The 13,310-nt window shown below is 40.3% G+C and overlaps 1 protein-coding gene across 5 annotated transcripts in view; it reads left to right on the plus strand.

The window, feature by feature from the left end:
- Positions 1–12,340, plus strand: part of PSPC1 (paraspeckle component 1) — a 109,608-nt gene extending 97,268 nt beyond the window's left edge. For 3 of the 5 annotated variants that reach the window (XR_003116448.1, XR_003116451.1, XR_003116449.1), the window contains 2 exons: positions 9,594–9,691; positions 11,446–12,340. The gene's annotated coding sequence lies outside the window, so the exon portion shown is untranslated. The remainder of the gene's footprint in view (positions 1–9,593; positions 9,692–11,445) is intronic. The other 2 variants (XR_003116452.1, XR_003116450.1) reach the window with 1 other exon arrangement.
- Positions 12,341–13,310: the final 970 nt, after the last annotated feature.

The following is a 13,310-nucleotide window of genomic DNA, read 5'->3' on the forward strand; positions in this document are numbered from 1 at the left end:
TAAAATGGGAATTCAGCAGAGAGACTTTGCCCAGGTTATGATACGATGTAGCGCGCCGAGACGGAGTCTCACTTTTGTCACCAGGCTGGAGTGCAGTGGCGCAGTCTCGGCTCACCTCAACCTCTGCCTCCTGGGTTCAAGTGATTCTCCTGCCTCAGCCTCCCGAGTAGCTGGGATTACAGGCATGCGCCACCACAACCAGCTAATTTTGTGTTTTTAGTAGAGATGGGGTTTCTCCATGTTGGTCAGGATGGTCTCAAACTTTCCTGACCTCAGGTGATCCACCCACCTCGTCCTGCCAAAGTGCTGGGATTACAGGCGTGAGCCACCACGCCGGGCCAGCTTATTTTTTTAGAAAGGAATTAGGTTAGCTATTTAATGGATAATTGACTGGAGGAGAGCGAGAATCAAAGCACTTAGATCAGTTAGGAGAGTTGAAAGAGGTGATGGTGGCTTTGTCTGCAAAGATCCCTGTTGGCAGATAAATATGTAAGGGGAGAGAGAATAAAATGCATATAGCGGTAATGGCCGAAAATAAAGCATGTCTGTGTATATTAATGACAAAAACTGCTGGATACGATGCCTCCGAAGAGATGTCAAGGGTGGTTGTCTATGGAACCCACAGCTGTAGGAAAGGAAACTGGGAAATGAGAAACTCAAGTCTGAGTTTTAACCTTGAGGTCATTGTAAATTTTTTTGTTAGGGATTTGGGTGTATAAATAGATGACCACAGAAGGAAACTAAAATGGTCAAAATTCCCTATTTATCTCACCCTCTTATTCCAGTCTCCTCTTGACTGCAGAACCTGCTTATTGCCTGCTTCCTCTGCTCTTGCTGCTACACTAGTGGCGATTGTGCATTTTTATGTTAAATTATCTGGAGTTAAATTCCAGTGCTCTTTCTGTTCGATTGAATTACTGTTATCTAATACACAATCTTCAGGCCTTCTGAGATGTTAAGGGAGACCTCCTTAAGGTGTGAATACTCTCCTAGAGGTGCTTTCTGTGCTTTTGTTGAATTAGTGAACAGGCCATTTGTCTAAGATGAACAAGTTATTAGCAGAATCAAAATAGGATTTCTTTGTACCACATAGTTTTTCCTGAAATAATCACTGCAAAATTATTGGGAGTGCTTTTAATGAGCCCTGATTATGACTGAAAATGGGAAATAGTCTGTGTTCTAACAAAGGGACTGCAGGAAATTCTGAGGTTCACATGGCGCTTACAGATATGCTGTTAATAATGCCTTACCAAGGGCCAAGGGCTGTGCTGGGCTGTGATGAGGCGCAGTGCCATGCAGCTTTGCTGAGGGGAAGCGCCTGCATTTACAATGATGTGAAGGCAGGAAAAATTTGACATGGTAGATTTACAACTACATGTTACGGCTTTTCTTATAGTTTGTTTTTCTGTTACCTATTAATCTGGTCTATAGAGTCTAAATTGCTCAAACTTTGTGGCAGCCAATAAATGAAATTTTGTACATTTATAAAATGTGAAAGATACTTTTTAAACTTGCCTTCTGTTTTTAGACTTTAGTCTCTTTTTAGAAGATGTATTGTCATTCTGTGTTAAAGCAAACCATTAAAACATGTAATGATCCTAATGTATTTTCATGTAAATACAGTTATTAGATACACTTGTAATTCAGAAGTAGTGTTCCCCAGTGAGAGTTCAAGTGGTCCCCAGTGAGAGTTCATGCCAGATGGGGCAGCAGAAGAAAGGATCCTGACTGAGGCTGGTCATCAGACATTGTCACGGATTTGGGTTAGCACCTGTTTCCCCTGCATTTAAACAGATGATCAGCACATAACACTGCAGTGATATTTGAGTAATTACCCCCAACACAACATTTTGGTATTATTTAATGCACATGAGTATGTAATGGATTCTGCAAGAAATATTTTTCCTAATTTGATATACATGTTATCTTCAAAATAAGTAACAGTGAGGTGCTGTTTTTAAATGGTTTTACGTATGTGGTGTAAAATAAACTATTGAATATTATTTGACAATTTGTTTCCAGCGGCTTTTCATGATATATGAACATGATTGATACATTAAATAAGTAACATTGGGATTCTTGGCTGTGGCAGTAATTTACTTGAAATATTGAACTTTTAAAGAAAATAGTGGAGGCTGTTCAGGTAAGTTCATAATAATTTCTTGAATTAAAAAATGCTATTTATTGTTACTATAGTCCAGCATGGTTTTAAAAACTTACCTTGATTATGCAGTGATCAATGGTAGTTTTTCTCTTGACTGTTTTTGTTTTGTTTTTTTCTATTACGCTTGAGAAATTCGTGTGATCACAAGAAGATAATTCTGGATTTTGTTTTTGAGATGCCCTTGTAGGAATTTGGGGACAAAATTAAGGTTGAAAATTTTCAGTGACATGTTTCACTTCCTAACTAGCACTTGCCTCACTACAGTTGCCTTGCAGATAAAGCAGACAGGTATTTTAAGATCCATTTCAATCTTTTCTCTAGAATTTGGTATTTTGCAAGTCTGGACACTTGAAATGGAGTTAATTTTTCCTTTGAGGTCATTAACTATGTTTGATAAAATCATCAAATTGTACTTTATTCAACTATGAGTCTTTGCTGAACTTCACATTTCTTTGATAACTTACAGGAAACGTTACCATATAATCTTAAGAGGAAAAGATGGCATATATACATATATATTTTTTTTCCTGAAAAGGTTAACATTCTAACTGCAATGTTTAATTTTTCTTTAATATTTATCTAAACGTCAGTGTTATTTTTGATATTTATAAATGATTCCTGTGTTTGAACGTGGCCTTATTTTAGGTATTTATTTCTCAACGTTGAGTTGCTACATGAACTTACAAATAATTTTCTCTTTCAGAAAATGTAAAATTTTGCTTTTTAAAATTTAGGGTTAGCCTGTCAGTTATTCAGACTTTTTGAATTTTGTTCAGTGTGACTCAGTTTTCAGAAACGTAAGGTCTTATGAGCTCCTTTGTAGTCAATCCGTCCTATGTCAGAGGATGTCACTGTCGTGTATTGATCACCAATGATAAATCCGTTTTAGAATTTCATAGAAATGGAGTGGTACAGTATGCACTCTTTTTTTCTCTCCAGCTTCTTCCACTTCACATAATGTTTTGGAAATTCATCTGTGTTGCTGCATCTATCAGTACTTGGTTCTCATTCTGCTCAATGATGTGTCATTCAATGAATATGTCACATTTTGTTTTTCTAGTTTTCTGTTGATACGCTCTTGGGGCAGTTTTCATTTTGGGGCTATTGTGAATAAAGCTACTGTGAACACTGTGGTACAGGTCATCATGCATTCATTTCTCTTGGGGAAAATTCCTAGGTTCAGTATCGCTGAGTAGAGAGGAGCTTATGTTTCTTAGTATAGGGCAGTTTGTTTCTTTCTTTCTTTCTCTTTTGAGACAGGATCTCACTCTGTCACCCAGGCTGGAGTACAGTCGTGCGATCATAGCTCACTGCAGCCCTGAGCTTCTGGACGTAAACCATCCTCCAGCCTTAGCCTCCCGAGTAACTGGGAATACAGGCGTGTGCCACTGCATCTGGCTAATTTTTTTTTTCAGTGAGAGACAAAGTCTCTTGCTATGTTACCCAGGTTGGTCTTGAACTCCTGGGCTCAAGTGATTCTCCCACCTCGGCCTCCCAGAGTGCTGGGATTACACTTGTGAGCCACGCTGTCAGTCTAGGGCAGGTTCTATTAATATGTTTCTTAGAAACTGCCAAGTAATTTTCTAAAGGGCCTGTCCTGTTTTCTTTTCCCGTGAGCAATGTATAAGATTTCTGTTCCTCTGCATCCTTGACAACACTTCATAGTGTCAGTCATGTTAATTTTAGCCATTTCGGTGAATATGTCTCATTGTGGTTTTCATTTGCTTTTCCTCATAACTTGTTTTAGTGAGCCTGACATTGTGAACATTTTCCAATAACTTAAGATGTTGAGTACCCTTTGTATACTTTTTTTTTTTTTTTGGCCATTCAGCCACCCGCTTTGTAAAGTATTCCTGCTTTTTCTTTGATCACCGTACACCCATATTGCAATTTAACTGGCTTTCGTGGTTTCATTGCCGTTTGCTGTTAAAACTCATTGACCTATGTGTAATCTGTGAATGTGAAAATGAGTTTAAGCATAGATAGCTTTATTAGAATTCTGAGAAGCCAGATGATATTGGGAATCCAGAATTGAATGTTCATATTACAGATTTTTGCTTCTTACAAAATATCAGCTGAAAGGTGGAACTTTTGTATTAAAACATCATCCAGTTAGTTGTCCAATTAACTGAAATTATATTTTAATATGTTAAATAATTTGTTCATCTGTTGAAGTTATATTACATCAAAAAGTAGTATGACCTTGTGGATCTGTTGTCAAGTTCTTTCATGTTTGTTGCTTTCATAGGCGTTTTCTCAAGTTTTCTTGGAAAATGTTGGCTTTTGAATTTTTTGCCTTATTCTTTCGCTATATCATTCACTGAGTCTTCTCTATTTCTTTATACTCTGTTGAAAATACATTCTTTGTTGCTTAAAGAGAATCTTCCAGTTAACACTAGAATAGAACAGCTTTGGTGAAAGGTAACACTGTATATTTTGACAGCTATGAGTTGCTTGTAATAGCATTTAGTTTATTTATTGCTTTAGCAGCCAGTGTTGTGATCTGTGCCTTTGTCATGAAGGCAAAGGATCATATTCAGTTGTAAACACTCCTCTGTATAAGATTTCTCTGGTGGTTATGTTAGATAACATGGAAATCCCTACCCCTCCAAAATCTGCAGACTTCAGAGCATACCTTTCTCCAAAGGGAAACCCTGCTGTTGAACAGTGAACATGCTGGTTAAAAGAATGCTGGTCCCTGTGGCTCAGCACAGCAGATGTCTGCCTCACAGGAAATACTTGTCTTTTAGGCATCTTTCAACATGCCATTGTTAAAATCCTGTTTCTTCAAGTTTTACAATTCATATATGTTGTAATTTGAACAACTCAGCCTTGATGCTCATTAGGTCATCTATTATCTGTATTTTATACATTCTTTCCTTAGGACTTCTATTATATATAATTTATATATTATGTAACATATAACATGTAATACATGAATAATAGTAGACCTTGTGTCTTCAGGGAAAAGAGTATCTTCTTTTACTCAAAGGCTGGGAGAATGTTACATCCATTATTACATAGTTTACCATTCTCAAAAGAATGGGGCTTCTGTATTTAAAAATATCTTTACATTTTGTTTTGTTCTTTGTTAGAGATAGATTCTCACTCTGTCACCCAGGCTGGAGTGCAGTGGCCGGATCTCAGCTCACTGCAAGCTCCGCCTCCCGGGTTCACGCCATTCTCCTGCCTCAGCCTCCCGAGTAGCTGGGACTACAGGCGCCCGCCACCTCGCCCGGCTAGTTTTTTGTATTTTTAGTAGAGACGGGGTTTCACCGTGTTAGCCAGGATGGTCTCGATCTCCTGACCTTGTGATCCGCCCGTCTCGGCCTCCCAAAGTGCTGGGATTACAGGCTTGAGCCACCGCGCCCGGCCCATTTTGTTTTGTTCTTTGTTAGAGATAGATTCTCATTCTGTCACCCAGGCTGGAGTGCAGTGGCATGATCATAGTTCACTGGAGCCTTGAGCTCCTGGGCTCAAGTGATTCTCCCATCTCAGTCTCCCAAGTAGCCAGGACGACCTGTGTGTGCCACCACACTCAGCTAATTTTTACATTTTTTGTAGAGTCATCTCCCTGTGTTGCCCACACTGGTCTCAAACTCCTGGCCTCAAGCAGGCCTCCTGTGTCGACTTCCCAAAGTGCTGGGATTACAGGCGTGAGCCACCGTGCACAGCCTTGTATTTTAATGTTTTATTCTTTAAGTCACAGAAAAGTATGTGTGGTATTGACTGTTTACATTTCCGACCATATGAAAAATGTCTTACTCAATCTTACGGGGTGGTTAGAGGGGCCCTTTTTCACTCGCTCTTGTTCAGATGTTTTGGCATGAGGATAAAATCTGCCGTTAATGTGTGTGCAGTTCTTAGTGACCCAATTTTATTCTGAAATTAAAGACAGACCTGTGTTCAAGGTGGTGTCGTATAGTTGTTACAGTTACACTTTTAGGATTTCACTTAAAGGAGACCTTTTAATTTGATTATTGGTGGTTGTTTTTTTCGTATTTGGCAGTATCACTTTGATGGAGATGCTGTTCTTCAGAATGAGGAAATATTAAGTGCTGTCTTTGTCTTAGCTGTCTAGGACTTCACATATTTTGAAATCCATGAGTATCATTGAATAGATGTACTTGTGTGGTAGCTCATTGTGATGGTTTTATTAGGGTTGATTACAATGCAGTGTACCATCAGCCTTGTCACTTTTTTTGTAAGACTAAACAGAACTCTAGTAACTTGTCAAATTTTGAATACAAGTAATAAGAAAAAATTACCCTTTTAAAAATTAAATATTGGGCCGGGCGTGGTGACTCACACCTATAATCCCAGCACTTTGGGAGGCTGAGGCTGGTGGATCACCTGAGGTCAGGAGTTCCAGACCAGCCTAGCCAACATGGTGAAACCCCGTCTCTACTAAAAATACAAAAATTAGCCGAGCGTAGTAGCATGCACCTACAGTCCCAGCTACGTGGGCAGCTGAGGCAGGAGGATCATTTGAACCCGGGAGGTGAAAGTTGCAGTGAGCTGAGAACACCCCACTGTACTCCAGCCTGGGTGACAGAGTGAGACTCCATTTCAATAAATAAATCAATAAAAATTTAAAAATTGGCCAGGCATGGTGGCTCACGCCTGTAATCCCAGCACTTTGGGAGGCCGAGGCAGGCGGATCACAAGGTCAGGAGATCGAGACCATCCTGGCTAACATGGTGAAACCCCATCTCTACTAAAAATACAAAAAAACTAGCCGGGCGTGGTGGCGGTGCCTGTAGTCCCAGCTACTCGGGAGGCTGAGGCAAGAGAATGGCGGGAACCCGGGAGGTGGAGTTTGCCGTAAGCAGAGATTGTGCCACTGCACTCCAGCCTGGGCGATGGAGCAAGACTCCGTCTCAAAAAAAAAAAAAGAAAAAGGAAAAATTTTAAAAATTGAAATTAAATATTGACAACTAAAACTTGGCTAAATTCTGGCCGGGCGTGGTGGCTCATGCCTGTAATCCCAGCTCTTTGGGAGGCTGAGGCGGGCGGATCTCGAAGGTCAGGAGATCGAGACCATCCTGGTTAACACGGTGAAACCCCGTCTCCACTAAAAATACAAAAAATTAGTCGGGCATGGTGGCGCCTGTGGTCCCAGCTCCTCAGGAGGCTGAGGCAGGAGAATGGCCTGAACCCGGGAGGCGGAGCTTGCAGTGAGCCGAGCTCGCGCCACTGCACTCCAGCCTGGGCGATAGAGCAAGACTCTGTCTCATTAAAAAAAAAAAAAAATCTTGGCTAAATTCTGGAAATTACTTTTCTAGGTTTTAGTAATGGTTTATAAATTGAGTGTTCACATATTTGAGAAGCTGAGAATGCTTGAAGTTTTGAGTAATCCTGATGTTACTGAGAAGGATTAAGTGATCCTGTTCGGTTTGGTTTATGGTTCTGTTTATTTTTCTTGTCAGCCTTTACTGTACCAAAGGCATAAACAGTTGTTCCTCCATTTCCTAGGAGGTTGCTTCTGCCCCCCTGAATATCAAAATCTGCAGATCCTGAAGTTTCTGACATAAAATACTGTAGTATTTCACATATCCTGTGCACATCCTCCTACATGCTTTAAATTACATGTTACTTATAACACCCCATACAGCATCAATGCTATGCAGTTATATTGTTTAGGGAATAACGACAAGGAACAAAGTCTATACATGTTCAATATAGACACAACCACTAGAGGCCTAACTACATTTTCTTTGTTTCTCTCTCTCTCTCCTTTTTTTTTTTTTTTTTTTTTTTTTCCGAGAAAGGGTCTTGCTCTGTAGCCCACGCTGGAGTGCAGTGGTGTGGTCTCAGCTCACTTCAACCTCCACATCGTGGGCTCAAACGATCCTCCTGCTTCAGCTGCCAATTATGTGGGACAACAGGCATGTACCACCACGTGTGGCCAATTTTTGTATTTTTTGTAGAGACAGGACTTTGCCATGTTGTCCAGGCTGTTCTCAAATTCCTGGACTCAAGTGATCTGCCCACCTCAGCCTCCCAAAGTGCTGGGATTACAGGCGTGAGCCACCGTGCCTGGCTTCTAACTGCATTTTCAATCCACGGTTGAGTATAAGAATACAGAGTCTATAAATTCAGAGCTTGCATACAAGAGTAGATAGAATGCCAAGTGCTGGTGGAAATATATAAAAAATAATTTTTTGTTCATTTATGCCATACCTTGTTTTAAAAAATTCTTACAGGCCAGGCATGTTGGCTCACACCTGTATTCCTAGCACTTTGGGAAGCCAAGGCTGGAGGATTGCCTGCGCTTAGGAGTTCCATAGGAGCCTGGACAACATGGCAGAATCACATCTCTACAAAAAAATACAACTACTAGCTGGGTGTGGTGTTATGCACCTGTAGTCTCAGCTACCTGGGAGGCTGAGGCAGGAGGATTGCTTGAGCCTGGGAAGATGAGGCTGCAGTGAGCCATGTTCATGCCACTGGTACTCTAGCCTGGGTGACAAAGCAAGACCCTGTCTCAAAACAAAAACAAAAACTCCAAAGATTTGATTACAGGGACCCCATGGGTCCTCTTGGGTTCCTGGAGTGCACTGGGGTGTCTGTGGGTCCCCTTTACTTGCAGGCACAGTCTTGACAGTTTCTGCATACGCGTTTCACATACACTTTTTGCGGGGACAGTTTCGGGCTTCATCCAATTCTCAGGCAAATTGAGACCCAAGTGGGTTTTAACAACACTGATCTAGGGTAATGATTTACAATATTTTTGGATCATGGACCCCCAATAGTTGAAAATTGAGCACACAGCTGTATGTTTGTGTGTCCCAAAATGCAATTGTGTGTGACTGTATGAATAGTTCAGGCATATTATAAAACATATATAAGGAGAACAGTACACATAAACCTGTCCTCCATTGAAATATTTTGGGTACACGCTCTTTGAAGAACGTTGATCAAGGTCTTACTAGGGTAAGAGTCTTTTTCTGATTGAGGACGACACACACATTTGTATTCCCTAGAATACCCTAGAGTGAGGGTCCTCTGTGGGATTTTGCATTACAAGGTTTCAAGCTGTGTTGTGCTGAAGTATCAACAATCTGTACAAGAGGGCTTGTGGAAATAAGGAAGGACTTAGCAAAATAAATTCTTAATAAATTATTAGCAGATCTGAAAATTATTTGGTTAAAAAAATTATTTGGTATTTGGGACTTAATACTGTTTACTGTAGAAGATAAAATGAAGCTGAATTTTAAGTCAGTTGATGTTCTTTGAGGAAATTGAAAGTACTTTGAATTTAAAAAAATCCTTACTGAATGGGAATAATCAGAGCACGCAGCACTAAATGGCATCGAAATCTCAATTACTGTTACAAACTTTATGAAATGAGTTAACTCTGATTTTTCTCATTGTTTATTGAAATCTGTTTTTAAAAAGGCTAAATCTGATTTCATTGTATTTCTAGGGTGATAAAAGAAAACGTGGCTGAAGTTACTTGAAGTGCAGCTAGCAGTGTAATTCAGGAGTTAAGACCAGAAGTACTGGAATCCTACCTCCTTTCAGGTCAGTCCGTATCTGCTCATTGTTTCCTAACAGAGCCTCGAGTATTCATTTCTTCCTGTTTTTTTCTAGTCAGTTCTTCCTGATTCTGTGGACTGTAATGAACATAAGTAATGGTCCCAGTGTTTTGAGTCAGTAGAATATTTATGAACAGTTAATAGCTGAAGCTGAATCCTCTACAGCGTGGCCTGTCTTGGTAGGAAACCCTGGCATCACAGCTGGTTTCTCAGCAAGTCGAGAGGGGACTTGAAGCTTTGCCTTGCCCTCCTCTTTCCTTACTGGTGTAATGCGTATATTGATTTGTCTTCAGGTAAAACTGGACTAAGAGGGGAAATGACATATCACAGATGTCTTGGAGTGAGGAGAGAGAAAAAAAAGGTCTTTGTAAAAAAATTTCCTATTGATTTTTAATGACCTCCAAATTTAGAATTTTAAACTTGTGTTCCTTTGGAAAGTATGTAATCTTAAAAATGGCATCAGAAAATCAGATGCATTCCTCCTCCTCTGCTTTCTACTTTTTCGGAGAGGGGTCACAATTTTTCTGTTCTTTTGTTACGTCACACATAAAATATTATTGAAACATTAATGCAGTCTTTATAACAAAATTCCCATGGGTACATTGTCATTCTAATAGATCCAGAAAGTATTAAGTGTATTTCTTTTCTAGCTTTTGTCTGGTGATACTAAACATTATTCTGTCTTATTCTTGCTGCTGCTACAAGTGGTTCTGGGGACAGGAGTGACTGTTGCCCGAGAGCTTCTTGGAAATGAAGGATCTCCCACACAGGACACAGAGTCCTGCAAGTCGAAAAGTCCATTTTAACTGTGAAGATTAGGTCATGTGTACTAATGAAGACGTTTCTTTTCTAGGATTTGCGCGCACTTGGTTTGAGATGATGTATTCCATAGTTTTGAGAAATTTTACCTTTTCAAAGTATCTGACACCTCATGCAGCACAAAAATGTGACAGCTGTTTTGCATACTATACCCAGCTCTAGAAAGTTAATCTCAGGCTTTGGTTCTCAAGCCTGGGCCCTAGACCAGCAGCATCGTCATCTGGGAGCCTCAGAATGTACATTCTCAATCACACCCTCAGCCTATGCAACAGAAATTTTGAGGATGGAAACTAGAGAATAATTTTATATCGTCTATGGAGATTTTATTGAAATTAAACTTTCAAGTTGCTGTATATTTAGGTCTCTGAAAATCCAAAGAACCAATCTCATATATGGGTAAGGAAATACATGGGAAAGGAAAAATGTGTACATAAGCTATCTGTGGCATAGATCAAGCCTGTGGCATTCTGTGGCCTTGAGAGAGAAGGGGAGAGAGATTTTAAGCTTATCAAGTAGATTTGTCATTGGAACTTTAGGATTTTTAAATTTTGGTTAAAAAATGTGAATACTGTTACTTCAGTTAAAGAACTCCTTTTATAGATTTTACTTTCTAACAAAGTGAGTGAAAAGAAACCGGTTCACTCCAGAAACATGTAAAGAAAGTAAAATTATTAAAATGCCAAATATTTAATTCTTGTGACAGTGAATCTACTTTTATTATAAAGAGTTAAGAAATTGCCATTTCCATGACAGTTTCCTCCTTCAACAATCTTAATATTGAACCTTGAATTTATTTAGGTCTGCCGGTCAGTGATTCTAGTCTAGCAAATTACTTTAGGACTGAAAGCTCTTGTTTCCTTAGAAAAATATACTATGGAGATTAGATCCTGTTTACTAGTGAAGACTCTGTCTCTTTTCCAGGTCAAAACATTTTGTGGGAAATATCCTGTTCGTGACCTGGAAGAAACAAGACAGAAAACAAATCTTACCTCACTTACGAATTTCTTACTCCATACAAGCAGTTCATGGATGTCTGGGCAATCATAGCACTTTCCATTTAAAAACATGCTACAGGGGCACATTTTCTGTGGTTAAAAATGATCTCTGGAATAATTGTAAACTGCAGTTTTCCTTCTTATCGAGGGTTTTTGCTTTTTATTTGTAAATTAAATCAAGATGTTACCAACTCCTTGGTGTGGTGGTCTTGCCGGCTCACGCTGGGGCTCACGCTGGAAGGTAGTATGGCAGCAATGCTCCAATTCAGAATAGCCAGCAAATCCCTCCTTTCAGTGCTCTGACTGGGAACCATTAGAGGGTTTTTAAAAACCATCCCTCATAGCCCACAATTTTGGGTTAACTCTCAAAGTTGGGAATAAGCAAACTGGCATTGTTGGGAGAAAAATCGTTTTTACTGAAGCATGAACTGGCTCAGGCAAGCAAATAGCGGGAGTTGGCACAGGAAGGCGAGCGTGCTGTGGGGATGCGTGGAGGCGTCACCTTCAAAACTAAAGTGGTGCCAGGAGGACCGATGCGTCCTTGATCTTGTTCCCATTTGACTGAATTGTGAACCACTTCACTGTCTTCACAGTCTTGCCACTTACCTAATGAGGCTTTTCTCAACCTAGAAGGAGACGTCTAGAAATCCCAGCTTTGCTATGTAAGGACCATTAGCTGCAAGTCGGTGGAAGTCTATAGAAAGCAGTGTGAATTCCATAGTGGTCTTGACTTAGCAAGGATTTGGGACAAGTCTAAAACTTCAGACTTAAAGCTTTGACACGTTAACTGCATAAAATATTGAACATTTTGAACTTCTTTAGCCTTTGTCAGTTCGCGACCCAGGTTTTTCAGTCTGTTGTATGTTTCCTGCTTTTCCTTGTTTTGCTAATCATCCTCCTGGAGCTTCTCCACTGTTTTTATTCTGGGCATCCAATCCAGCCTTTCACGGTGTGTGCTTCCTCAGGCCCCTGGTTCACATGCCGAGTGCCCTGGAAGCCTCGCCGCACTAGTGTGTGCTCACCAACAGTCTGCTTCGTTTGGGAGGGTGCTTCACTTCCAAAGCTACCCAGTACGACGCGTACAGTGCAGCACAAAGCGGAACTCAGGAAGTAGCACCTGAGCTTCAAATAGACTTTCCTGATCATTCTGCTGAGTAAGAGTCTCCACATTTAAGAATCAAGATAGGATTGACTTGTGAGGATAGTGTATTTTTGGACTGAAACCAAACTCCTCATGTCTAATTGTAGTTATTCAATGTTACCAGAATCCCTATTTTTGGCAGAACAGACAAAAGAATGTGTAGTGTACTTTCTACTACAGCCATTACAGCAAACTAGATCTGAGTGCTGTTGCTAGTAAATAGCCAGATTATGTTGTCCTTACCCAAGTAGAGAGTGGAAAGGAACAATGGCAGAGGACACGATGCGAGTCTAGCCACAGCCATGCATCCCATGTATGGCGATCTCAGTCCTGAGATCACCTGTCCTAGGCCATGAACTGAATCATGTCCTAGTGCTATATCCGACTTCATAGCTTTCCAGGGGAAAAGACTAGGAGATCTGTGACATGACTAAGTCACATAAGCTGTGCTGCACACACTTTACACTACACGAAGTTGCCCTGGGCCTTGACCTATAGTTCTAAACGTCATCTATAAACCTTTTGGTAAGGTGCTGCCTGAGAACTGCTTTGTTTTTCAGAGGGATCATTGCTCAGGCTTTTTTCCCCAATAACTTGAACTATTTGGCGATTCCTGTTTGGTTTGTATCTTAGACAGCCCTGCCTTCCTG

Source organism: Theropithecus gelada, chromosome 17 (assembly GCF_003255815.1).
Source record: "Theropithecus gelada isolate Dixy chromosome 17, Tgel_1.0, whole genome shotgun sequence".
NCBI lineage: Eukaryota > Metazoa > Chordata > Mammalia > Primates > Cercopithecidae > Theropithecus > Theropithecus gelada.